This window comes from Ictidomys tridecemlineatus, chromosome 12 (assembly GCF_052094955.1).
Source record: "Ictidomys tridecemlineatus isolate mIctTri1 chromosome 12, mIctTri1.hap1, whole genome shotgun sequence".
Classification (NCBI taxonomy): Eukaryota; Metazoa; Chordata; class Mammalia; order Rodentia; family Sciuridae; genus Ictidomys; species Ictidomys tridecemlineatus.
This window is the reverse complement of record NC_135488.1, coordinates 42,963,691-42,991,579: the sequence shown is the minus strand read 5'-3', so window position 1 is coordinate 42,991,579 and position 27,889 is coordinate 42,963,691. Positions and strand designations below refer to the sequence as shown.

At 36.5% G+C, this 27,889-nt stretch overlaps 1 long non-coding RNA gene across 1 annotated transcript in view; it reads left to right on the top strand.

The window, feature by feature from the left end:
• Positions 1–632: 632 nt before the first annotated feature.
• The window catches only part of LOC144369580 (uncharacterized), a 206,134-nt gene continuing 178,877 nt past the window's right edge, over positions 633–27,889 (top strand). Inside the window, exon 1 of the long non-coding RNA XR_013429366.1 lies at positions 633–1,011. This is a non-coding gene — a long non-coding RNA (uncharacterized LOC144369580). The remainder of the gene's footprint in view (positions 1,012–27,889) is intronic.

Below are 27,889 nucleotides of genomic sequence, written 5' to 3'. Positions count from 1 at the left end.
GGAGGCTGCAAATGTGCTCAACACAGTTCATGGTAGATGCCAAATCCAGTTTATAATGGGCCAGGTTGGCACCATTTATGTATGGCATGGATACAAAATGCTCCTGACGCCCCCCATCAAGGATACAATTGTTTCTAAGTTTCAGAGTTGAATGCTTCATTAAGTGCTGGAGCATGTGACATAATGGGGTTCCGAATTGCTAACTTCATATTTAGCTACCAAAATTCAGAGACAAACACCTTGATGCCCCCCTTGGGTCTCCACAAATAGCCACATTTGCTAATCTTTTCCCCAAAGGTCTCAGTAGACAGAGAAGAATGCAAAGTTTTAATTTGTTAATCACCCGGTTGGAGAGGGGCTGTGGGGGAGATGCTAATCGTCTGCAGACATCTGTAATGACCCTTGGACAAAACCGAGGAAAACTAAATCAAAGCTTTGACAAGGGCAGGAGAGCGGAAACAGAAGCCCTAATTGTGGCCATGTGACGTGCACTTTCCCCCCTTTGTATCTTTTGTGGCATTGCTGCACAATACTTTATAAAGTAACTTTTAAGGACAGAACCAAAAAATGACTTTTTTTTTTTTTTTCATCTTTGGGGATAAATGGTCAGTCTTGATCTGTGAAATATGCGAGGAAGGACCGACATTATGGTGCAAATGTAGCACACAAAGGGGTTTGGGGAGAGCTTTTGCCAGTTAAATTTGGCTAACCTGCAGAAAGCCTATTGTCAGGCCAGCCATGGTTCACTGAGCTCTCTTCCCTCTTTATGGTGAAGTGAACCTGAAAACAATGACAAAGGAATATGCACTGAGTCACATATTCTAAGAAATAGACTGTACTCTCCTCTAATCGAAATAACGGCACTTTAATTCTTGGATTTTCCACATTTTCATTGGAAAAGCTCCTATTTGCTTTCTGTGACTCTATATCAGTTCATGCAGTTCTGCCAAGCTTTGCAGGACCCTACCACTGTAGCACTTGAGCTATTAAGATGGACAGAACAGGAGAAAGGTAAGTCTGCTTCCTTGCAGTATTTTAAGCGGTCTGTTTTTATGCTGGCAAAAAGTTGAAGGTTTTCTGGGTTTGAGAGAAGTTTTGTTTCAGACCCACCCTGTGTCCAATAAATGACTCTTGTTGCTGTTTTTTAACGGATGAAGTATAGGAGGGAGAAAGAGAAAAAGAAAATTTGATGGCACTCCATTTATAAAACAAAGTAAGAAGCCATGGGTTTTTTGCACTTAAATATAGACACACACTGGCAGGATTGTCAGAGGGGAGGGTTGGAGTCTCAAAAATGGAAAACACTGAGAAAAAAGGTTCATGATTTTCCTAGCTTCAGAAGTTATGTTTTTGGATTTTGTAAAGTGAACTTTTTTTTTTTTCTTGAGGATGAAACTGTTATGTAATTTGATAATGAAAAATATAAGCAGGATCTAAAATCACACAAAGCTGCCAATTATGTGACTATTTTCTCATTCTTCACTGTAGCATTTTCTTGTTGGAATTCAAATAACCTTTAAAAATGGACATTTTAAAGAGTTTAACTTTAGACTGGCCTCTAAATACAGTCAAACTTCAGGCATGTTGATTTTTTTTTTTTTTTTGTCAGTAAAATTTGCTAAGTCAACTCAGGGTGGCTGTTTGGCATTTTAAGGTGCCCCGTGAATTGCCCTTTGCAGAGGTACATCCTTGAGAGAGGATCTAATGGAGTCATGAATCTTTTGACTTTTCTTTCCCTACAGCAAGTTCTCGGGTTTCAGAGTTCCAGGCACTCTGGTATTGAGTTTTTTCTTGCTAGAGTAAAGGCAACCAACTTTGTGGAGAGCCGTTTCTAAAAGCGCCCAGTCAATACTTCATTGCTACTCCCCGCGTGGTGTTGACAGCTCCTCACACTGTCCCTGACTGTTTCTCAACCTCAGTTTTCTCTGCAGGCATCTCTCCACACAGTTCCTGATTTAGTAGTCTTTTACCATCTCCAGGAAATGCAAAATCTCATTGATTTCTCCTGCTCTCTCTGTTTCCTACCTTCTCAGAGAGCAGTAAATGGAGTGCTTAGCTGCAGAAAGTTCATGTTCACCTTTACAGCAGTTCCACACCCCCATTCCTTTTGAGGAACAACAACAACAACAACAACAAAAAATAGGAACAGTGTCTATAAGTCTTTCAAAGGCTGCTTGGAGTATTTCTATATTAGAAAAGAAAGCCTTAAAAAAAAAGATGAATATATTTCTTAAAAATATGTAAAACTCTCAAGATTCTAATTTTATAGCAGGTTATGATGCTTTCCTGGGAGTGTGTGCATAGGGAAAATTGATACAGAACTAGGAAATAGTTATGAGGACAGCATCCCAAAGAACTGAGGTGCCCATGTGACCAGCCTCATCCATTTTTGAGGGTAAAGTATCCAAAGTCAAGATCAGTATTGTCATGCTGATCAGAAAAGAGTAGAACACAGCATTCAGTCCCATTTCCTAATGTCTCCTAGGAAAGAAAGAGATGGATGTTGAACAATATAAAGGCCTGATAACTTGCTGATGTCATGCTTTGAACTCATGGGATTTTGCCATCCAATGGCGCTTCAACACCTTCAAATACAGACCATAAAAGTAAATAATGCACATAATATAATTGTTTGGGAAGGATTGACCAAGGATTGATTGAAGGCCTCCTCATATTCACAAATGCAAAGGGAATATGTATTTGTAATGAACTTGATGTGGATGTATATCAATTTTATTAAGATCGGAGAATTCTCTGGTACTTGAATAGGCAATTAGAAGGGAAAGTTCACAAAAACAGCTTATGGTTTCTTTGTGGAATTAAAAATCCAAGGACCTTTTGAGGGGCATTTTTAGGAGTTCTTTTTTGATTATCATTTATGTGAAAGTCAGAGATTCTCAGTTTTCTGATAAGAAAAAAAATCATTTAAAATAACATCAGAGCTAAAAATATTGAATAAATGATTGTCTTTAGCTTTTATCTTTTTCAGGGTTCCCAACCGTATCTGATAGTGATATGAAGTGCAATTTCCAAACTTTATTATAAACAGAATGTTAGGAACGATTAGTAAACTCTAAAGCAAATTATTTCCATAAATGTTAATTACTCTAAAACAATGAACAGATTTCTAAATTTGTATTTCTTTGCCTATATGTGTAGACAATGCCTTGGAAGTTTTATAAGTTAATATGTGGGGATTAATTGAATCCAGGGAGGATGCAGTGGAGAAAGGAAGTGAGCTAACAGGCTGCCAATTTTACATTTCAATTAGCACATTAGTTTCAAATGGGAAAAAAAAGTTTTAAAAATTTAGCGGAAATAAAAGTAATATAAAGACTGCTGCAATGTGTCCCATGGCTCCTGGAACTCAATCCTGGGCCCAAGATTTCTAATGATATAATACTTTGCAGTTTTGGTGACTTGACTTCTTTGACTCTATTTTCAGAGTACTTAATCTCTAAGATATTTTCCCAATTATAAACAACCTCTACTAGAATATCAAATTCATGTTTCAGTTTTTTTTTACATTGTTTTCTCAATTACATTGGAAATTAAAATGGGAAGGAAGTAATATGATTTAATTAATACTTCATGGGTGCCTATGCATCTGTATGTTGGTATACATAATATTTTCTACAAGTCATTATTTATAACTGTTCTCTAATATGCCTATATGTATAAAATTACATAGATTCACTGACATTTGACATTTCCTGTGCAAGTCTCTAAGGTTTTAGTATTGATTAAACACAAAGTAAATGATCCAGACCAGATCACTGTTCAATTTATTTGGCAGAAAATGAATGGATCCACTTAGGTTCAATTATCATCATTGAGATTTAATTAAGCTGGAATAATAAGAATAAATCTTTTTGTTTTGTTACTTACATACTTCCTCATAAATTCCATTCACGAGCCTACTTTCACAAAAAAACACAGCTCTATCTTTGTTACTATCAGTTTAGGTGTATTTGTTTTATACACCTGAAAAAATATATTTAAAATATTGATCTTATTAAAATTGTTAATTTTAATCCATAGATGGATTATATGTCTTGATTGCTATCTGATATGAAGATAAGAGCCTTGGTTGGCTCACCTCCTCAAAACTGTACATTCAGCATGAAATTTTTGTCATTTATAATCTCATTAATACACTCTAATTATAAATATTATTAAATTGCTTTAGTTGATGGTGGAGTAAGATTAAGACTATTCTTAGCTATGATTTGTCTTTAATTCAATTTGTGTTATTGATTTGACAACATTGTATAAGCCATAGAGTTTCTATTTTTGCTTTTGAATATTCACTGGAGTAAAACATCATCACTGAAAAATATTCAAGGGACCCCATCTGTCCCTACCTACCACGTACCTAGGTGTATATAACTCTGTAACCATGCCTTTCAATAAATTAAATGCAAGGCAGACAGCACTTATCCTAGAACAGGGAATAAGGTGGTTAAAATTAACTGAAAAGTAATTTTTACTTCATGGAACCTGGCTTTCCTTACTTTTAACTTTCATATGTATTTTGTCTTTCAAAGAAGGCTTACTCTATGTACTATTGAAATGGCCTAATTCGTCTTCTTTTAAGCTATTGTTCATTTATTTTATTCAATTTATTTTTATAATTATTTTATAATTAAAACTATCCTCTCTCTGTGTGAGAGTGTTATAACTTGAGTCAAGCAAACACTAACTCAAAGAACAACATTAACTTTGGACTGAAACTAATCATAGAACATTATAATCTTGAAGCATGCTTCCTAAGGAGGCTATTACAGAATGAATAAGTTGATTATGATGGAAATCTTTTTTTCTCCTAGTGTCATTTTGCTCCTCGCTTGCACACACCGCAATAGAACTCTCTGGCACTCATGTTATTCAATATTTGCTGGTGTAACAATTCACAATTGAAGGCTCAACAGTGATAGGGACATTTAAATGAAATTGTTCTACATAATTTCATGATATATGAAACAGATTAAAATAATTGAATTGCTTTAATATATCCCATTAGTGTTTGAGATATCTTGATCCACATTTTCTTTTTAAGCTACATAAAGGGCAGTTTTCCACAAAGCAGCATATCATGAAGTAGTGGGTGGATGGAGGGGTTTGAGGTGCTGAGAAAGAGGGTGTTGGGGACAAAGATCATAAGTTGAGGTGGAATTAAGGGCAAAGAAAAGCAGCGAGTGTCTATGCATTTTACATGAATCTGTGGGTTTGAATTCAGAGAAACCTTATGTGCAAAACTTTGATTTTATTTTTAACTATGGATCAAAACCTTACAATCCAAATTTAGCAAAAATAGATATTTGTTTTTCTTCAGACTTTCTATGCTTGGGAAATGAAAATTTCAAGGAAAAGACAGGCAAACTCTTCCTGAATCACACCCTCTGAGATGAATTGACAGTCCCTGCGGTATTGGCTAGTGTACCCCGCATCTAAGCAGCGCTTAGAGTTGGACCATCTGTGTTCACTTGAAAAGGAGTCCAGGGTGGTATCTTGTCTTCTTTTTTTTTATGTGACAATATTACAATTGAGTACTTGCTGCTGCTGTAATTTATATTTATAATCAAACCACTGCACTAATATTAGGGTGTTATTAATTGTATGATAACAAAAGGAGACTGAGCATAAAAGGAAGTTGAGAAACAAGTAAGTTGTGAGTCTTGTTTAATGTGGGGAGAAATGAAGTTGCATGACAGAACTCTATTCTGTGCACAAGAATATTCTGTCCTAAGAGTGCAAGGACTGTTATGGACCTTGTCTATTTTACACTGCCAAGGAGTCCCTAAAGAGAGAGCTAGCCAAATCTGTCCTGGTCTGAACTTTCCAGGCTAGTAACATAATCCCAATCACCATCAGTAGCCCTAATGACCCCCCCCCCCGAAATCATTATTCATAAACATACCCCGTTCTCTTCCGAAGACATTTCTATTTCTAATTCTATTCATTGTTCACATAGCAAAAAGCAAAGTTATTTTCAAAACAAGCCTCAGCATAGTAGAAATTGATGAGATGCAGGATTTTCCCAAGTGAAGACAGTTTGGACATTAAAATGATTTCTTAATATGAGAAACAAACATAGGAAAAAATGAACTCAGTTAGGGGACTCAAATTTAATAAGAGAAAACTTTGTGAGCTTGACTGGTAAGATGATTCAGCATTTTGACCACCATAGGCGACTTGTTCAGAAGGCTTTCCGTCTCCCGGTGCCCTTTCTTAGCAACATTCCATGGGTTCTTCATTCCATTCCTTGGACAACAGGACATTTCCATGAAACGTGGGAACATTTAATTCCTTACTGCTACTGCAGCAGGGTTTTCTTTGAAATAAAATTAGATTTGTAAAAATCAGGTAAGAAGGGCTCCACATGTGCAAGCTATACAGCAAATACAGTAATTTCCTCTAAGTCTGTGATATTGCCACTTACCTTCGCAGTCTTGATTCTCCTTCATAATGGTAGCTGCTTAGGACTTAGAGCCACAGAAAATATAAAATACCTATGGGACATATTCCAGTACTGTACATTAAATTTGAGGATTTTACATGTGATAAAGTATGTCAGTGTTGCTTACAGGGAATTCCAGTGATACCTCAGCTTTTCTTGGACTTATTATAAATCCTTTGTTGGAATTATTGTGGCTGGTTCAATAATTCAGATTAGCCCTCATGTTTATTAATGCACTACATCTGTGCAAACAACATGTCAAGCAGAGAGTTTATTGTAATTGCCTGAGCAAACAGAACCTGAAAGAAGCAATTTCCAGTTACAATGTGCTATGACAGGTAATGAGGTAATTGGCATTCTGTCCTGATTACTTCCACCTTCTTTCTCATCAGGTCTATATTGTGTGTGATAGATAGTTTTATAAGAAATGAAGGTGTTTGATAATATGGTTCGCTGCTGCTTAAGGTTAGTGATTAAAGACAATCATCATTTTCTCCCAGAGATCTTATTAGCTTTAACATTATTTATTCATATGTGTAAGGATGTGCCCAGGACCCATCTCCCCTGTGCGCCACATGCTGCTAAAATATAAACGCGGCTGCCATCCGAGTGCATGAAGATCCTGTTCTAGGTTTTCAGGCGTGATGGGACACAGCGACTTTCTGCCAATGAAATCTACGCACTAACTGCGTGGGTGAGACTAATGACTTGGCGCTTGCATCTGCATCCAACATTCACCTGCTTTGGAATAATAGACGCAGCATGAAATTTAAGGGCAAGACGGTAATTTGGTGCTGAATCCTCATTTTCACAAGTTTGTAACTTTCTCCGCACATTACTCTGCCTGCAGCCCGAGTGAACAACAAGATGGCATGGGTGTCACTAGACCCACGGCTAATGACTTGGAAATTTTAGGAGTCCCAGACATAGAAAAGGAAAGAAATTAGAAAATAGACAAAACTTATTTGAGAAAGGAAGAAAACAATTTCTTTTTTTTTTTTTTTCAATTTCAAAGGAGTTTCTCCCCTTAAGCCTATATGCTCTGTTTGTGGCATTTTTCATGTATTTATTTATTTATTTAGGGACCGGGGGATTGAACTCAGGGGTGAAGTTGCTGAGGCTGGCTTTGAACTCACAACCCTTCTACCTCAGCCTCCTGAGCTGCTGGGATTACAAGCGTGCACCACCTTGCCTGGCTATTTATTTTTTAAAAGCTGAATTTGATTGCATTTTTTTTTTTTTAGGGTTAGGAGGAGAGTACCAGGAATTGAACTTAGGGGCACTCAACCACTGAGCCCCAGCCCTATTTTATATTTTTTTTACTTAGAGACAGCATCTCACTGAGTTGCTTAGTGCCTTGCCGTTTGCTGAGGCTGGCTTTGAACTCATGATCCTCCTGCCTCCGTCTCCCAAGGCAGCTGAGATTATAGGTATGTGCCACTGTGCCCTTCAGCATTTTTAATTAATGAAAAAAAAATTATAGTACCCTCTGAGAAAGAAAGTGGCTCATCAATGGTACACCCTTACTCTCTGTCACCTTAATTTTAACACTGTCCTTAGATGCGTATGTTGCCATGGAAGCTCCCATCATATTCCAGACCGCAGCCTAGGTGCTCCTTCCTGCACACCCTGATGCAGGTCAATATTTGTGCTCATCTCTATCTTTCCAGCTGTAAATCACACAAGGGCAAGAATTCTGCGCCCTGGGAGGCAGTGTAATCTCTTGAGACTGACCTGAACTTTGGAGATGTGCTGCTCCTGTTAGAATGCCAACGAGTGACATAAATTCAAACAAGCCACGAAACTTCTCCAAGGTGCTAAATTGTCTCTCTTGAAAGCTGGGTATAATATTCATATAATCATACTTCTCTCATGTGGTTGATAGGACAAAATACTAAGGTTCTTAAAGAGTGTCTGGTTCATGGAGACACTCAGTTAAGATCTCATGAATGAATAAATGGGAATTTGACAAAATCCATCTTCCAGTCCTCACATGCTGGCATTGCCCCATTTCCCCTAATCTTACAAAGTCAAGCAAAAATAAGCAGGGCATGACAATCTATGCATAAGCTTTTCATATTTTGAATGTGCACAATTCTTTAAGGTTGTTCATAACTGATACAAAAAAAATGTAGGAGAATAAAATACACATAGAAAAAAACTTACTAGGACATCTGTGAAGTTCATTTCCTCACAAAGGTCCAGAAAGGCCTCCAAACTCTCAGGAGGTGGGACGTAGAGCCACAGGAGACAAGCAGAGATGGTATTCAGGAGCTCATGGGCCACAATCCACAAGGTGTTGCATTGCACTCCTGCAATCCAGTCTTCCAATTGGGGAGGGAATCTCTGATCTATACCTGGACCAAAGGTGTAACACCATGTTTAATTTTTAGGAATGAATGAAGGCTTGTGTGAAAATTCTTATCCAAGTATCCTCTCCATCAGGAACTGATGGAAATCCACATCTCACAGGAGAAGACCCTTAAGGTCACTTGCAGAAAATTCTTCTACTAATTCATTTTCAGAGTCAATAGCAATTTAATCACAATTATCCTTTTGCATACATTTTTATTTTTACTAAAATGTGGATAACTTTGTTTAAAAAGGGGGGGGGGATTTTTTACACTCTGGATTCAGTATAATGAGCTGGACCACATGAAGGGCCTGTAATTCTGAGACCAAGTTGTAAGAAAGAAAAGTCATCATTGCTAAGGGGAAAAACTTCACACCTAGACGCAGCCTCTCCACCACCTCATTTTCATCATGATTTCCTTCTTCTTTTTTTTTTTCTTGCATCAGTATTTTTTAAAGTTTATTATGTGCCAATCACAGTTCCTGTTGATAGATACTACTTGATAAATAAGTGTTGAAAGAACAGATAGATGGATGGATGATTGGGTGAGGCTATCCACACTTGGATATTTTATTGTTACAACAGATGCTGCGTCTACGGGTAGCAGCCATCACCTGTTAGAATGGCATTATATTAGTGTCACCTTCTCTGATGTAGAATAACCATAATCACTTAATTCTGATATGGCAAGCCTTCAAGGGAATATTTCCATCATAATTGGAAGGGTGGTAGTTAAAAGATCGCTTCTTCCCTACCTCCCGACATGCATGCATGCACACACACACAGCATGCGCATGCACACTGTGAAGAGGAAACTTGATTGTGTGTTTCCAAGCTACACAGAAATACCGATGCCCAGTGCTAACTTTGTCCTGGGAAACTGAGGGGAGAGGAGTCTCCATGGAAGCGAGAACTCATGCTTCAGTCTTCAGAATCTTGGGGAACTGGTGAGGCATGAAAGGGCAGGGCCAATGGAAAAGAAAAAAATATATATATATATATTTTTTTGCAATCAGATGCAGACAATCAAAATTAGAATAAGTTGTATTAACTGAATAAGGAGATACTACTTCTATTTCTACTAGATGTGCCCATGTTATGAGCTTAACACTGTGTGCATCCAGAGAGAGAAAGAAAGAGAGAGAGAGAGAGAGAGAGAGAATATAAATATAATTAGTTAGTTAATTAATTTAAAAACTAGAAAAGCCCAGAATAGAGTTGCAAAGGTTTAGGTATTTATAGAGAGTGAGGCTGGCCCTGGGTGGGAGCATTATCTAATATTTATTCATCACCTATTTTGTATCAAAATGTTGCATTTATGCGTGATAAAATGCTGATTTACACTTAATATCCTGAAGAAAAGTTACGGCTAAATAGGTCACTCAAGTAGAAAAGGACTTTGTCCATTTATAACATGCTACATTTTCACTTAGGAGACTTGCTAAAAAAAAAAAAAAAAAGAGGAACAGTTAGAGGAAAAGATGAGGAGGTAGAAAAAGAGCCTAGATCTGTCTCTGCAGAGCTTTGCCAGCTTCAATCCTCTGCAGATCTGAGCAACCAGAGCACGGTGCAGGGTACACAGGTGAGCCACCCAGCGGCCTTGGCTCATGGCCGTGACCCAGTGGGGCTGAGTGCAGGGAACTTCAAAGCTAAAATCCAATGATCCCCAAAGAAAGGAAGGGAACCAGAGGCCAGGAGCACAAAGGAAAGCAACCTCACCCAGAAGTAGCTCCACAGCAAGTGAGGGCACAGAAGTGACTGGTATTGATCAGAAGAAGGTCTGCAGCCTCAGGACTGAGCTGCCGTTTTAGCTCAGCTGGCTCCTGAGTAGAGCAAAGAGGCTGAGAGGACATGGACGGCCATTGATTAGAGGGTGCGTGCTGCTCGGGCACACACCGCAAATTTGGTGGGATTCCAGTAATTTCTGTGAAAAATGACAATTTTATGAAGGGATTGTACTTCTACACACAAGAAAATTGAATGAAGGAAAGTTAGAAGACTCTACTTAGGTGTAATTTTAAAGGATTACAGAATGAGAATAAATTTTATTTGTTCAGACTTTTTTGTGTTCTTGATCCTGCTAAAGAATTAGTAAAAGCATTGATATGAGCTAATTTCTCTAATTATTGGAATCATTAGTGAAACCAGGAACTAAAATTGTATTTCCATCTTGGTGTTCTTTCATGAAAGCTATTAGTTGTCCGTGATTAAGTAGTTTTAAATATACTTTAATTGCACATTGAGATCCAATAAATACTTTGAATGGTAAAGTGTATAATCAAGATTTTTTTAAAAAGATTAGCTTTGGTCATTAAAGAACAGAATCATGGTTTACGTACCTACTAAAAATTCTGTTGTGCTAGAGATATTACCTCGATATAGTTAAACATATCACTTCTTTTTTGGGGGGCGCCTACCAAGGATTTGACTCCACTAAGCCACAATTCAAGCCCTATTTTATGTTTTAATTTCAGATAGGGTATTACTGAGTTGCTTAGTGCCTTGCTTTTGCTTTGAACTGACAATCCTCCTGTCTCAGCCTCCGGAGCCGCTGGGATTATAGGCATGTAGCTGCCATATTAGTTCTTTTTTGAGATCCCTGAAATATAGATTTATTTTTAAAAGAATATGGGGGGAAACTATATAAATACATAATATGGAACTGACTTGCCAAGTTCAAAGAGCTGTTATTTTTTTTGGTGGTGTACTTTTTCATTGATTCATTCAAATGTATGTTAGTGTGTGAGGAAGTTTGCTACAGGACATTCAAAAGATGGTCTCACACTAGCCCTTGCAGAACCTCTGTTATTCATCATCCTCAAAGCAGGTGCATTAAGTTAGGAAATCCTCACTTCTTGTCCAGAATTGCTGCAGCTTCCCAACTAAACTAGCACTCTCACCACAGAAGAAAGGAGTCGGACTGAGAGACGGCATGGCACTTTTAAACTCTGGGTAATGAGCATGTCTGAAAGAGGTAGACTGAGCGGTCTAGGGACATAGCAAAATCTGGAACATAAAAGGGAACTGAGCTATCAAGTACCGTAAGGAATTTAAATTGTACTTTGACAACAATTTTAAATGAGGAGTGGCATTATGTGATTGCATTTAGAAAGCTAATGTGGTGCATCTTTGACTATCTTAAGGCAGATTAACTTGTAAAGCATCGAACACACTTAGGGTATGACCAACATTCACTTATGTTCCCCAGTATTCTTAGTTTTTTGAGGTTAAGTATACTGCCCTTCATGCTATTTCATTCCATTTTTATATTTTCTTTTAATTTGTTATATATGACAACAGAAAGCATTACAATTCATATTACACATATAGAGCACAATTTTTCATATCTCTGGTTGTACACAAAGTAGAGCCACATCCTTTGTGTCTTCATGCATGTACTTAGGTAACAATGACCATCTCATTCCACCGTCTTTTATATTATTACATTCCTAGTTGTAGCACAAAGCACATATTGGGTGGGCAACATGAAGAATGAAGATACCTACCTTCCATAAAGATCACTTTGCTATGACTTAAAAATTAAATGGAAATGGAAAATATTGTAAGAAGAAAGCCTCAAATGACTTTGGGTACCAAGGTAAAAACGTTCACAAATAAGGTACAAGAAATACTGACTTAAAGGAAAATATAAATACATTAAATCAAGTAAATCTTGAGAGGGAAGTGGGTAGGGAAAGAGAAAGTACTGGGGAATGAGATTGACCAAGTTATGTTACATGCATACCTGCAGAGGGCATAAAGAATTCCACAATTATGTGTAATTATAATGCACTAATAAAAACAGAACGGGACCCTGGGAATAAGAGTAAAATAAAATCAAGAACGTCTATGTATCGCAAGACTGCTGTAAAGAAAAAAGAAAAGGCAGAAGTTGGATATTAGTCACATACATAATCAAATCATATTCAGATTCTAGGAAGAGATTTCATGAACCCACATAAAAAAATCCATACCAAAATGGGCAAAAAAAAAATAGTAAACATTACATAGAGGAAGATAAGTGAAGAAATATATATATAAAGACATTTTATTGCCATAATAATAATTTCAATTGTCACCATAAGATGCTATTTACAATCACCAGGTTGTCAAGGTATAAAAGTAATTCTAACAATGCCAAAGGTTGGAAGGATATAGAAAAATAAGGAACTCTAAGTCTAAGTTGGTGGAATTGAAAACTGGCATAACCTCTGAGAACACACTTTGGCATTATCTAGTTAATTTGGACTCATGTGTCTTATGACCTACCAATTTCAACCCTGAAAAAAAAACGGAAACACGTAAAACAGCCGAGATGCAAGAATATATTTACAGCAGCAACGTGAGAATAAATTTAACTAACTCACTAAAGACATAAGCATAAAAATATTTATATAATTATATAATTAAATAGAAAATAGCAGCAGAAAATGAATAAATTGAGCTACGTGCAACAAGTATTAATCTTAGATACATAAGGTTGAAAAGATTTTTATCAAGTTACAATCTGTGCTTTATTTAAAAAGTATTATTGGATATTATTTTATAAAACTAAGGAGGGGGATAGAAACATTATTGGAGATATGCCCAGATATTGCAAATCATAAATAAAAGCATTTTTAAAAAATTGGGATTATTCACCTTGATGAGAGTGACAGGAGCCTGGGATTTGGCAGAAGATGATAGATGATATCACTGATATGAGTAGGATCTATTAGAATGTATTCAAAAATTCTTATTTAAAGACAGCAAGTCATTCTTCATTCAAGAGGGCTCATTATAATAAGTATAGGGACTCCTGTGATGGAATCTTGCTACGGGGGATAGAGATTGGGCCAAGTGGGAATTGGAAGCCAAGGACCATAGGAATCAGGGGATGGAAAATGACTAAGAGGAAACCTCAGAGGTAAGAGGGGCTTAGCCAAACCAGGCTCACAGGATCCCTGTGAAGGCAGGCCAGGGTAAGAGCTCAGGGGGACTCCGAGCAGAATGTGGTCTAAAAGGGAGTCTTTTAAGATTCAATTTCTGAAGTTGAGTGTTCCTTGTAGAGGTATTTGTTTCATTATTATGTTTAATAAGTGACACCAATGCCTCCTATATTCTTTTGCACATGTCAAATACTTTTCCAATACAACATGTAAGAATAAATAATTGATGTTTTAGAAAACAATGAATGAACGAGTGATGTTTAATATGAGCATCAAAAACAGTATGCTGATTTTATCTCAAAGTCACCTGAGATAATTGAGCACAGATAGATTAGGTTGTACTGCTGTGACCAAAATACCAGACGAGAACAATTTAGAGGACAAAAAGTTTATTTGGGGCTCAAGGTTTGGGGGGTCTGAGTCCAAAGATGGCCCAGTCCCTTGCTCCAGGCCAAAGATGAGGCAGCAGCACATCATGGGGGAATGACCCAGAGGAGGAAAGCTAGTCAGCTCACGGTGGGCTCAGGGGCACACAGAGAAAAGGCAAGGAAAGCCACAGGGATGATGCACCCTTCCAGGGCGTACCCCCAAGTGAGCCCCCTCTCTCAGCCGTGCCCCACCTGCCTCCAGTCATCCCCCAATCGGTTCACTCAATTAGGATGGACTGATTAGGTTACAGCTTTCACAGTCTCATCATTCTACCTCTGAATACTCCTGCATTAACACTGCAGTTTGGGGGAACCACCTCATCCAAACCATAACAGCTTTCCATTAAGAGCAAATCGTCTGTGATTTCTCCCACCATCTCCATCTTCCGGCCCTGGCTCTGTTTCAGGTGCCTCATCACCATTCTCACCTGCACTTCTAGAACATCTCAATCACCCCAGGGCCAAGCTCATCTCTCTGAAGCGTGAAACTGAGCAGGACACTTTCTTAAAAGCCTTCAGTTATCCCACAACTCTCAGAAGGAGGTACAAACTCTGGACCTCCAGAGGAGGATGGCCTGCCATATTTCTTATTTGTTCCAATGATCAGTTTCCTGTTTGCCAGTCCAGCTCATCCCTTCTCTCCTCCCTGTCTACCACCCACTGACAACTAGGCTCCTGCTACAGAGACAGTGCCCTACTCCCCACCCCTGGTGCAGAGCTCAGGTCTGCAGGACCCTACAGCACATCGGACATGGCTCTACCACACTCTATCAGTATCTTCCTCCTCCTCTTCTTTCACGGTCAGGGTCGTATCACTAGAACATTGTCAATCTTTGGATCACAGTAGAACTCAAGTTGTATTGATTTTATTCATGAATGAATAAAGGCATTTAGCTAAATGATGACCCAAATCCAAATTTTAGTCATCCTTTTTACCTTTCCATAAATACTGTTTTCTTTTAAATTTCCCCTTACTTATCAATTCTAAATACTATTACTCTTATTAACATCATGAGACGAAGCCCCAACAATCAGGCAGACAAGCTAACAGTGAAATGTGTTAGTGACCCACTACGCGTGTAAGCCAAATGATAAGTTCGTATAATCACAAAGATAAAACAATAAGACATGAGCACTTAAATGTTCTCTTAGATATATTTTGTGGCGTCTGTGTCCTGCAGGTGAGTATCATTCTAAATGACTTAGTTCATTAACTATGGCAAATTGAACCCTTTTAGAAAATTAACTGATCAACTCCAGCTGTAGAATAAAGGGTTTACGATTACAGAAACAGCCAGTGAATCCAGAGTCTCCCTAGCTCACTCAAGTTCAGATCATGCTGACGCGGGAGGTTGGCCTGCCTTCCGTAGTCAAGGAGCCGGACTGACTCCAGCTCCCAGGACATCCCACCAGGCACTGAGCTGAAAGAACTTAGGAACAGTCAACTCTAACAGAAGGTATGGGTAAAAACGACCACGAATGTAATGAGAGAGAAACTTGCCACACCACATAACTTTGGACCTGACTCATCTGCATGGCTTTCTATAAGTTTAAACTGAATTTTGCTTCAACTCGAAGTGGTTCATCCTTTTAATATTTTCTAAGGCAAAGAATTATCAGTACATTTTGTAAGTTCTGAGACCATACCGCCAAGCCTGGAGCACATACTAGGGTGTGTGCAAGCTGTAAAACAGCAAAACAGCACAGTTTTCTTGTGTAGGGCTGCACAAATTTGCTACACGCATCAGGGCAATCGGGCAATTCCTCTAAAGTAATCTTTGATTCTGGGGTTTTTCGAGTTACCTTGTTTTCTTTTGGCAAGTGTGTAGAGCAGTACATGCTCTTCTTTTGCGTCGTGTCTATGTTGCCTGGTGTGATGTTATAAAAAGTGTAAGAGTGAAAAATATGGGAGAGGAGAATGGTGGGACCTTGGTAAATATATGGGATTTTATAGAAAATATCTAAAGTGAAATATAGTTTCAAATGAGTTGCAAAGAAAAAAGAGGAGCCATAGTCATTCACTTGAAAGTGTCCACTGAAAGAAGTCAAGGGGGAGCCGGTGAGGGGGGACGCTGACTGATCGACCTTCATCTGTGCGCACATGTGCACCAACAGCTGGGCTAGTGGGAGATCAAGAGCCCACAAGATTGCAGAAAGAGACCAAGTAGGTACATCAACACGACCTGCAGACCCCTGAGCACCATTTGAAGAAACTCATTTGCAAATCCCTCAATGGTTTCAGGCCTTCATAAGGCGTTAAAATGCTCCATCCAGGATGTAGAGGTCAAGGAGAAAATCCAGGTGGAAAGCATGTGTCAAGAGCTTTTGATCATTTCCCATAAAGAAATAAGAACTACTGGTGATTATATTAAAATGTGAAAACTATATGAAAGCATCAAATACTCTCTTCACTAAAAGTTTATAGGTCATAGTAATGAACTCAAATAATTTTCATATTTGAGATATTTCCCTCTGTTGGAGAATTTCTGCATTTCTGCAATATGAAATGTGTACTAAGTCCTTTGGCAGTCTTTATTTCTTCTTTAACATTTCTAGACATGTGACTCTATTAAAATTAGGATAACTCCATCAAAAAAAAATCTTTATTGTGTACCTACCAGGTGTGTGACACTTTGCTGAGGCAGAATTTATGACTATTTATAGTGTAATATTGCATATAATATATTTCTAAAGTCCAAAGATAACTGTGCTGCCTGCCTGTGTTGTCAATAATAGAAGTTCATGACATTTGATTTGCGTCTTTGTGAGAAGCAATGTTATTCTGATTTAATAGCTTCCATCTGCTCTTCTCATTTTCATTGCTCCTTTTACAGTTTCCAAATTCCACCCTGTACCCTCCAGGGAAATTTTCTCAAGCATTGATTCTATTCATCTATGAATTGGAGGGGGGGGGACTCTTCTGCAGCCTTATGGTTTTGTTTATTGATTGTTAGGCAACTTGTTGACATGCACACAATGACTTTTTCTATTTCTTTCTTTTATATCTTTTTTTTCCTTTGGTGTTGGTAAGTGCTTGAAAATGGTGAAGACTAAACTCCTGAACAAAGCTTAGAGTTGAAACCTCTGTTTTTAAAGTACAGTGGGGAAATAATCCATGAATAAAGAATCCCCCTCTATATTGTTAATCTATCATCCAATAAATTTCTTCTGAAACTAAAAATAGAAAAAAAGGTATGTATTTTGTTTGAAATAAAAGATAATGAACTTAAATCTTTACATTCAATTTATAATGAAGTGCCATTAGTCAAATATTAAAATGGTATTATCACAAATATAGCACGTTTTTGAAGTTTCATGGGCATACTAGAAGCCGTTATTTTTAGCCTTTTCATTTGAAGAGTAGGTATTGTGTTCAACAGGATGAAAATAAGTAAAATTCTCCCCTGACAGTTTGTGCCATCCAATTTCATACTAGATCCCTGAAGCTAAAAATAGTAAAAATTTCTGTACTACAGTGAAAGCTTTACAAATGTGTTTATCTTTGAAGAATGTAAAGTTAGATAACAAGTATATTCACAGATACCTATCATGTGCATGGTACAAAATTAATTACGTGGGCTCTATTGATACTCTTGAGGAGTCATATTGCATATCTCGACACTGAAATGCTTTCATTTCAATATAAACATTTCCGATAGAAAGACATACAGGTACCTTTCCAGTGAATAATGAAAAGTGCCAGTAATCTGTATCTTTACTACTTGGAGACAGAGTGGGATGAAGACTTTTAAACTCACACTTTGGGGAAATTCACCTTGATCCCTAAAAGAGTTGTGAGATACATTAAAATGAATGAATGGTGGAGACTGCCTTTGAAGACACATGGAGAAATCATACACGACAAATAAGAAAACCTTAATTTCAAATTTCCCTCCTGGGCTTCTCCAAAGGCCATTTTCATTCCCTGAGTGTCATTTAGCTACAGACTGGCTGGAAGGGCTTTCGCCCTAGCTTTCTGGCACTCCACAATAAATGGCGAATAACCTGACAGGCTGATTCGTCAGTGCTTCACCTGCTTCACCCCAGCACCCCTCCTGCTGAGAATTTCTAAATTGAAAACCAAATTCATGCTTTCCCCTTTGCTGTGGGTCTCACATTTTATTTTCTGTGATGCTTCTCTAGATATTTTGGTAAACAATGTGGGCCTCTTATCACAGCATGGAGTCTGTTTTTAATTCCACCTGCTCCATAATCTTCTACTTGGACTTCCCTAGCACTTAGTCCATGTCCACTGACTGTATTAGCTATACTTCCTTACATACATTTGTCTATCCTTGTCTTCTACTTTACTAGATTTGATGCTTTTTTGGTAGCAGGAAACTTGTCCTTTATTCTCTGTAGCAGAAGGCATGAAGCCTTGCACATGGTAGGTTTTAAGCACATTTGCCAGAATGGGGTGGTAAAATAGTTATTCATGCTTAGAATCATTCATTCACTTTACAAATATGTAACAAAGATCTGTTAGGTGCTAACCCCTGTGGAATATGCCTCAGATATAAATATATATAGCACTAAAGCCAGAGAGTTTGATAATAATCCTTAAACAGTATGTCTAGGTCCCAGATTACACCTCTTGAAACAATGCATATTATTTCAGAATAAAAGCGATGGTAGAGCCTCCCTACTTCCTACTTAAACGCTATGATATTTATAAGCCCAAACCATTCCATCTCAAGTTCCCATTTCATCAGTCCCAGAGTTTGGCCATGATTAATTATTCAGCCAGATCCTCTACTAACCACATATTTCTCACATCTTTAATTTTTAAAAATACTTCAAAGAGTCTCTCTAGATAATTTAAATAATTTCTCTAAACAATTTCTTGAAGATTTTTTTCAGTGCCATTAACATTATGTTAAATAATTCTCTTTTTCCTTTTATTTGCTTTTTTGAGTCATTGCTTTGGTCAATGTTAACTCATTACCTTAAGGCAAGCTTGCCTTTCCTCCAGTGTTGGTCTTAGAAGGATTCTAGTTTGAGCAAATAGATTTGTGTGTGTGTATGTGGGGGGGGGGCTTTATTGGACTCATTGAGTTATATTTTAAAATACTGAAGGTAAATGTACCACCCCAAAATCAAATTTTTTTTTTAAAAAAGGGAAGTGTTATGAAACCCCTTTGCTTTCACAGTTAAAGAGTGTAGATGGAGGCAATGTATTTCTACCATCATCATTGCTCTCTGACATTGGCCATAATTCTCAGGTTGCATCAACTGTCTAGATTATTTAGACTTTATTACATTTCTCTAGGTTTGTATTTTCTGACTTTAAATATGAAGTCATAGTTTTGAATTTACTTACTTCTATTGGATTTTTATTCTTTGTTCTTTCTGGCATGAGGAACATCACCCTGATTTCAAATTGGAGCACATGACACTTTATGTACAACCACTGTCATATTTTTCCAATAGTCCATAGTCATTTTAATGCAATATTAATTCCTTGGATTTCCTACTTGAAGGTCAATTCACAACTACCTCATAGGGTCTTAATAATATGATGTTTTTGACTAATTCATATCACTGAGTCAGATTTCTTACTAAGACATTTAGAATGACGTTTTCACACTGATTATAATTAGCATTTTACAAAATACACATTTACTTATTTTAGAGTTAACTTGGGTACTTACTGAAAGGGATTGCCATTCTTGACGTCTAGTACATATTATGTCTAATTGCATCCTACATTTAAAACCAAATTCTTATTTTATCCATAGGTTTAAGTAAAACTTAATTGCTTATTAGAAGCCTATCAGTGATCTTGAATCTTGCCCTGTATAATCCTTTCAATATCTTCCCATTTGATTTTCTGAATATATTTCTATAATCGTTCTTTGGAAATTTTTGGCTGTAATTAATTTTTTTCTGAGCCTTCTTCTTAACAAACTTAAGTGGTGAGATTTACTCTAGGAAACAAGAAGCCTGAGCTATGATATAAGAGACTTGATGGACTCCTGCCTACAATGACCTTCATATTTGAATGACAAACTCACAAAAATGTGCCTACTATTACTTTTTTTAGTTGAATATTCACAAATGCTTATTTTTCCAAAGAATACTTTTAAACCCTTTGTATCCACAAAAATTGGTGAGATCAAAGCATTTATACCTGATTTTAGAATTACAAACTTGAGCTCTTTCATAAAAACCTTAAATAAGGAAAAACAATGACTGAGTTTGGATTTTCCAAAGCATCATCAAATCCATACAAGAGTAGTAGTAGTAGTATTGACTACATGTGTGATACCAGAGGACACTACAATATTTAGCAAATAGTCCCAATGTAAAGTCATTTATGATCAAAATAATGTAGCCTAAATAAATACATTCACGTGTTGCTTCATGACAGAATATGTTCCAAAAAGTAAGTACTTAGGTGATTTTGTCATTCTACCAACGTCATGTATTGTGCTTACACAAGCTAAGATGACTGGTGTCAGGAGGTGATATAACCTTGTGGAACCAACATAGTATGTACAATCCATCATTGACCAAAAAGTTCTTATGTAGTACTTGACTGCATATACACCAAAAGATTCATGGACAATGGCCTTTGTGTTAAGAAAATATTCATGACTGGTTAGTCAGGAAATTTTGGCATTTACAGGACACATTATAATTAAAAGAATGTGATATTCAAAGTTTTGAGGGAACATAACAGAAGCCCAGTCCACTCAAAAGAATTGATAAAGTCATCAGAAAATATTAAGATTACAAAACGTCAGTGATCATTAAAAAACATTCCAGGAAAGCCCTCATGTTTTAATTGTCTGCGTTTATGAAAAGCAAATTACCTTTGCTTCTTTTCCCCCTTCCAGTGCCAGTAAACAAAATCCATAAGCAAACATCTCATTACCTGGCCACTAACCACCTGTAAGGGTTGTCCAGTCTGAACATAGAACCGATTGCCTCAGGCATTCAGTAATGAAAAGATGGTGATGAATTGGACTAGTGATTCAACAGACTTGATGAGATGTTTTAAAATCCTCAGTTATCCAAATACACGAAGAATATGGCCCTTTTCTGCTAGATATGACTGAATGGGAAGGAGGTGTTATTCTTGGAAGTCAACTTGTCTTTGGGATGAGGAAAAGTTACCACGGTCAGCGGCATTTTGAATTTGGTCACCTCTGGTGATCAATATTTACTGGAATATTTTTCTCTATCTGAATTCACTGTTTCTCAACTGAAATTTCAAAAGGTTTCTAATAGATAGAACCTTACATTTTAATATGTCAATCTGAAATACGACATTTTGTTTTTTAGTTGGATTTGAAAAGCATCCAGCCAACAGTCCTCCTGAGAATCCAAGTATTCTATGGTTGCTCTCTCCCTCCCCTCAATAAAGCATCAGCATCTGTTACTTCCTAGAAACATTTTCCATATCCAGTCATTTCTGTTAGGCTTTTGTGCTTCTTAGTTGCCACAATTTCCCCCTTCTTTCAGCCACAACCCCAGGCAATTCCTACTAAAGAATGACACCAAACAGCATGTCAGGAGCCTTTCAAAATTGCTGCCAGACTTCAGTGACATTCTTACAGCATATGGAGTACTGATGTGCTGAAAATATGGCAGAAAACTACCTGATGCTAACCGTGGCAGGAAGCTGCAGTCTGAGGGAGTGCTCTGGCTCAGATCTGCAACATAAACAGGACTTCTCATGTTTGGGTTTTTTTTTTCCTTAAAAAAATAAAAAATAAAAAAAACAAGGCATCTAAGCAAAAGTTACCAAAAATGTCTTTTTCAATCAATTGTTTCTCCCAGCTCCCACTCTTCAAGTTCTTGTCAATAGAAAAAATGAAGATAAAGCAAGGACTAAAATTAGCTTTAAGCATAATAGATGATCTTGACGAATAGAATAATTGAGTTATAATTTAAATGTGTTGTGTGTGGTTTTAAATCAAGGAAAAAAAAATCACATGAGACCTTCGTGCTTCCAAGGCTCTTTTACATTAGGCAAAGCTCATAAGGAATATGAAACTTGGAAATTCAGCAAATGCCCATTATTTATAATAAGCACATACTTCACTGAGATTCGGTTTTTAATTTGCTAATGAATTTGTATTTGTTTAGCTAGAGAGATTGCATATATGTAAATATATATGCAAATCCATGTGCTTTCTTATCTATGTGAGTATATTATTTAAACAATTTTTTTGGAAGATGGGAAAATCACCTTCACATTAATCGGAGCTTAGAATTACATATTATATACAAGTTTCAGGCAGATATGGTGTTGCCTGGTGTCCAGATGAAGGTAAATTTGTTCCACTGATTCTATATTTCCTAAATCAAGCTGCATTCTTTGATGATGAAAAGAACACAAAGATTAAAACAAATAATTGAATGACACAGGGTTCAGAACTACTCTATGCAATTCAGCTTTATGATAGATTAAAATGGACAGCTCTTTAAAAGGGGCTTCTTATATTCATATACTCATTATTGACTTTTAATAAGAACTTCTGGCAATTTTTTGTATGTAAATATATTTTGAACATGAATACCATTTGAATAAGCTTTGAGTCCTTGGACAAGTCCCTAAAATTCACAAAGCCTCAAATTCACAATATACACAACAACGTAACACATTTCATAGAGTATTTTTTATCAGCTGAGTAGGGTAATGCACATCCACTTAATCACATAATGTCTGATAGGTAAATACAAAAAACTTGTCATCAATGTTATTTAAAATGTTCACTCCTTTCTACTGATACAGATTTGCCTTAAACGTATTTAAAAATAGATATTAACTTTTATGAAGAATTATTGTATTCATTATTAGAATGTTAGCTTCTCTCTCCTTCTTGTTTGATTAGTCTCAAATCTTATTTAAAAGTCTCTTGAATAAGTCTATGCCAGTATGTACCTTCATATGCAATATTTAATTAGGCAAAATTCACCTCACCTGGAGCCTTTTACTCAACCTGCTGCCAGTCTTACCCTTGAATCTATTCCCTGATAATTTGGAGTATGATCCCTTCCCTTCAAAATCTGTTTGACTTTCCATTTTAAATATCAGCATTCCCAATCAATTGTTTCATATTCTCAAAAAATGTTTCATCATAGGTAAGTTGCTATAGCAAAGACAAAATTTGAAATTTTCACAATATGATTTATAAAGTTACTATTAAAAAGATATCAAAATGTGACCACAAGAATAACACCTGAAAAGGGGGGAAAACCCTAAAAAACAAATATTCTGATTAAAAACATATTATAAATGAAATATAAGTGATAAAATAAATTAAAGCATCAATATCTCATTAGAAGTATAATTCATTTAGTGTACTATTAAATCATTAAAATAATTTATTATATAAGGAAGTAAAACATATCTATATCCATAGGCATATTAAAGGCACAAATACATTCCAAATTTGGAAAATTAAAAATGTAGAAATATTACCTACACCCTCACTATTTTAAGCTGAAGACATTGTATATAAACAAAGTAGAGAGAAAGAAAAAGGGTATGAGGATAAGAGAAGCACTTAATTCAGGAACAAAAGATACATGATCACTATCAAATCTTACAATTTCAATATGACATATCATCGCTTATAACAGCGATTTGACCATTACATGATGTTCAAACTAGAGAGAAATGAAACCGTTATATAGAAGGAAGAAAAAAAAATCATTATTTTGAAATATAACTTTTAAATTTTAGTATAAAATTAAGAAAGTAGTTCAATGAGACTATTACCTAATAAATGAAAAGTCAGTGGTTTTCCCATGAGAGCACATACTGGCGGAAAATCCCATTCATTCCCACAAGTAAGAATAAAAGCCATTGGAATCAAGGCAAGAAATAGGAATTATTTATGTGAAAAACCTACAAATATTTTGAGAGCTATAAAATATAAACCCTAAATGGGGACATACAGCCATTCATAAGAATAATTAACTCACAAAAACATGACATTATCAATTTGTTCCAACTTAACAACTCTCTCTGCTTGACACAGGAACACTCAGTTCTTCCTTCCAACCAATGTCTCATCAGCATCTCCGTTGGTCAAACTGGCCAGATAACAGAAGTTGGCAGGGCAAGGTATACCACACAGGAGAGCAGGTCTGAGAGCAAACAGGAAGCGCATGTACATTTCTTTCCTCTCCTACTCTTTGATGTCCTGGTGCTAAAGTTCCGTTACTCATTCTTGGCTCTTCTTTTACTTCTAGCAATATCTCACTCCCACGACACTCATTTATATTTCCCTTAGATTTATACAAGTAGAACAAAGATACTTTCAAAATCTTGATAAACAAGGAGACACATCTTGGTTATAATTTGGATATGAGCTATCTCCTTGTATTAATGCAGGCATGTTCAGAGCTGAGATGATTGATTATGAGAGCTATAACCCAATCAATGGATCAATCCACTTGATAAACATAAACATTCTTCTAATTAATTTCAAACCTTGTTAATATTTACACTTAGAGAAAGTTTCCCTATGTAGGGGAAAATTATTTTCTTTTTCATCCTGTCTGATCCATTTTATTTTAATCTCATTATATTTGTTAATATTTAAATATTAGATATTTTATTAAGGTTTTCATCTGCCATTTAATTTTTTTTTCCTTTTACCATTGTATTGTTTCTTAGTCTTTAAAAGATACCCTTCAGCTTAAAGCACAATTCTCTGCCTTATTTCTAACACTGCAATACATTTATCTATGTAATACAACAACTTTGAAATATTTTATATTAGTTTTCTGCTTTTCTGCACAAACTATCATCATCATTTTATGGGATCATATTTTATAGTGTCCATATTTATGTTTACCAAACATCATGTACTTTCTTTTCTTGGTACCAAGGATTGAAACCAGGGTCTCTTAACCACCACTGATCCACATCCCCAGCCCTTTTTATTTTTTTTCATTTTGAGACAGGGTCTTGCTACATGGGTTAGGGCCTCTCTTAGTTGCTGAGGCTGGCTTGGACTTGTGATCCTCCTGCCTCAGCCTTCTGAGCCCTGGGGATTACAGGCAGACACGGGTGCACCTTGCCCATACATGTAGTCTTTTGTGGGTTTGTATTTTTTTGTTAATTTCACAATGTCTATCTGGCCTCATTTCCCCTTGATAATTCTCTCTTGTATTTCCTTTGGCACAAGTCTGGATAAATTCTCAATTTTTATTTGTGGGAAAATGATTTCTTTTATCTTCATCTCTAAAGATTATTTTTGATCAACACATATTTTATCTCTTATTCGTTTTGGAAAGTTCTTAACCATGGTGATCTTCATAAACTCCTCATATTCCCGCCATCTCTTCTTGCTGGACTTGTGATTCTCTATCTCACGTGTGATGCTCATTTCTGGGTTTTTTTTTTTTTGTCATTTTTTTTCTTGTATGCTTTTCTCTGGGTTTTTGTCTTGTGGTTCATCTACTTTATCATTTACATGTTTTTATCATCTAGAACTCTATTAGTCTGTATTTGATCATCCACTAAATGTACCTCTTGATTTTTTTTTCATTTTTTATTAATTCATTAGCTTGAAGTCTTAAAACACAATGATTTTTTTTTTAAAACTCATAGTTTTATTCATCAGAGTTCCAGGTGGGTCTGATTTTTCTCTGCTTTGCATGTCAAAAGGTCAAAATTCAGAAGTTGGCTAGATAGAACACTTATCTGGAAGGTCTGGGGAAGAACTTTATTCTGATTTATTCAGGCTGTTGGCTGGTTTCAATTCTTTTACCTCCTTAAGCCATGTATAATCTTTGGTACATAGACCTTTCCACCTGAAGAATCAGGACTCGCCTCCATCTTGGTTAGAATCTCTGATTTCCTCTTTCACCGACCAGAGAAATCTTTCTGCTTTTACACTATCAATGTGATTTATTCCACCCTGATAATTTTCCTAGTTTAAGATAACCCAATTATTTTAATTGCATTGAAAAAGCCCCTTTTGCCCTATCACCTAACATAACCACAGGAATAAAACAAGTGACAAAGAGGCCCATATAGAATTTTTCCTACCACAGTGAATCTCAAATGCAGAATCTTCATTTGTTTTTTTATTCAGTTTTTTTTGTTTGTTTACTTGTTTTGGTTGAAATTCTTCAACTTTTTTTGTTTTATGTTTTAAACATATTAATTATAGTTCTTGTAAAAATGATACTTGAACATTTTTTCTCTTTCCTCTCAATTTTTTGTTCAGTTGTTTTTTTAAATCAGATTATGTTTGATTGATTGCTTGACATAGTAGATAAAATAATCAAAGATTTTCTTTGAGACCCTTCATCCCTTTGTCTTTTACCACAGGGGATTCAGTTTTGCTTTCGGCAGACATTCTAACTAGCAAACGATCATTGGGAATTGGACGCATAGGATGGTCTCTATCCATAAAAGGGCTCTCGATTATGATTCAGTCTCACTTTTTATTTTTTCTTCAGAATTACAACTTGAAGTTTGATATTTATCATCCACTTGCTACTTGGTGAGACTTGAGGTTCAAATCTCATCCCCTTCTCCTGAGACTGCTCAAAGTCCTACTCTGCTCTCTCAGTTGTTCTTAAGCTTTTCCAACTTCTCTATCTTTCATGCATAATCTTAGAATCTGCAGACGCATCAAGAGGGGAAGTGGCACTCTTATTAGACTGAGCTCTCTCGAATGATCTCCTTGGTAGGGTTTGGCTTCCTTGGTCTTTGTTGTCTTGGAGACATTCTAATATCTCAAAGAGTTGGACTACTTTCTGGAGACAGAGTGATGAGCAAAGAGGTACTAACTCTTTCCTCATGGAGATTTGGGTAACTACCAAAAAGCACAGTTGGTGGATCATATGGCAAAAGTATGTTGTGTTTTATGGGCACTGCCAAACGGTCTTCCAAAGCACTTCTGCCATTTTCCATGCCTAAAAGCAAAGAATGAGAGTTCCTGTTGATGGACATCTTCATCAAATCGTGGTGCTGGTAGTATTCTGAATTGAGGCCATTATAACAGGTGTGTAATGCAATTTCCCTGTTTTATCAATTTCCCTTGCCCTGCTGACATACCATGCAGAACATATTTCCACATCCTTATTTTTCATAACCTTCTTTGAGAAGTTGTGGGTTAATGTCTTTGGCCCATTTTCTACTGGTGTTGTTGGTTTATTATTTTTAGGTTTTAAGAATTCTTTGCACACTGTAGGTTACTGTCCTTCATTGCATGTATCTTTTGCAAGTATTTTACACAGTTTATGATTCTTTGTTTCAATCTCCTCACATTGTCTTTCACTGAAAAAAAAATGTTCCCATTTTTAATAAAGTCCACCGTTTCACTTCTTTCTTTCCTGAGCTGTGCTTTGGTATATCTGAAGCATAATTCTCACAGCCAACATCATCTTGGTTAGGAGGCTTATGGTTTTGCACTTACATTTAGGATTACGATCCATTTTGAGCTAGTTCTTCTGAAAAAGGTATGATTGGGACCTAGATTAATGATTTGCATGTGAATTTTGGTTGTTCCATCATCATTTGTTGAAAAGAACATCTTTACCTCATGATATATCCTCTGTTCTCTCAAAAACAAGTGGACTCTGTTTAAGTGAGTATTTCTTAACTCTCTATTCTGTTCTGTGGATAGATTTATCCTTTCTTTGTCCAACTCCAGACTCTTTTGATGACCATACCTTTATTACACATCTTAAAGGGAGTACTGCTGGTCCTCCATCTGGTGTGTGTGTGTGTGTGTGTGTGTGT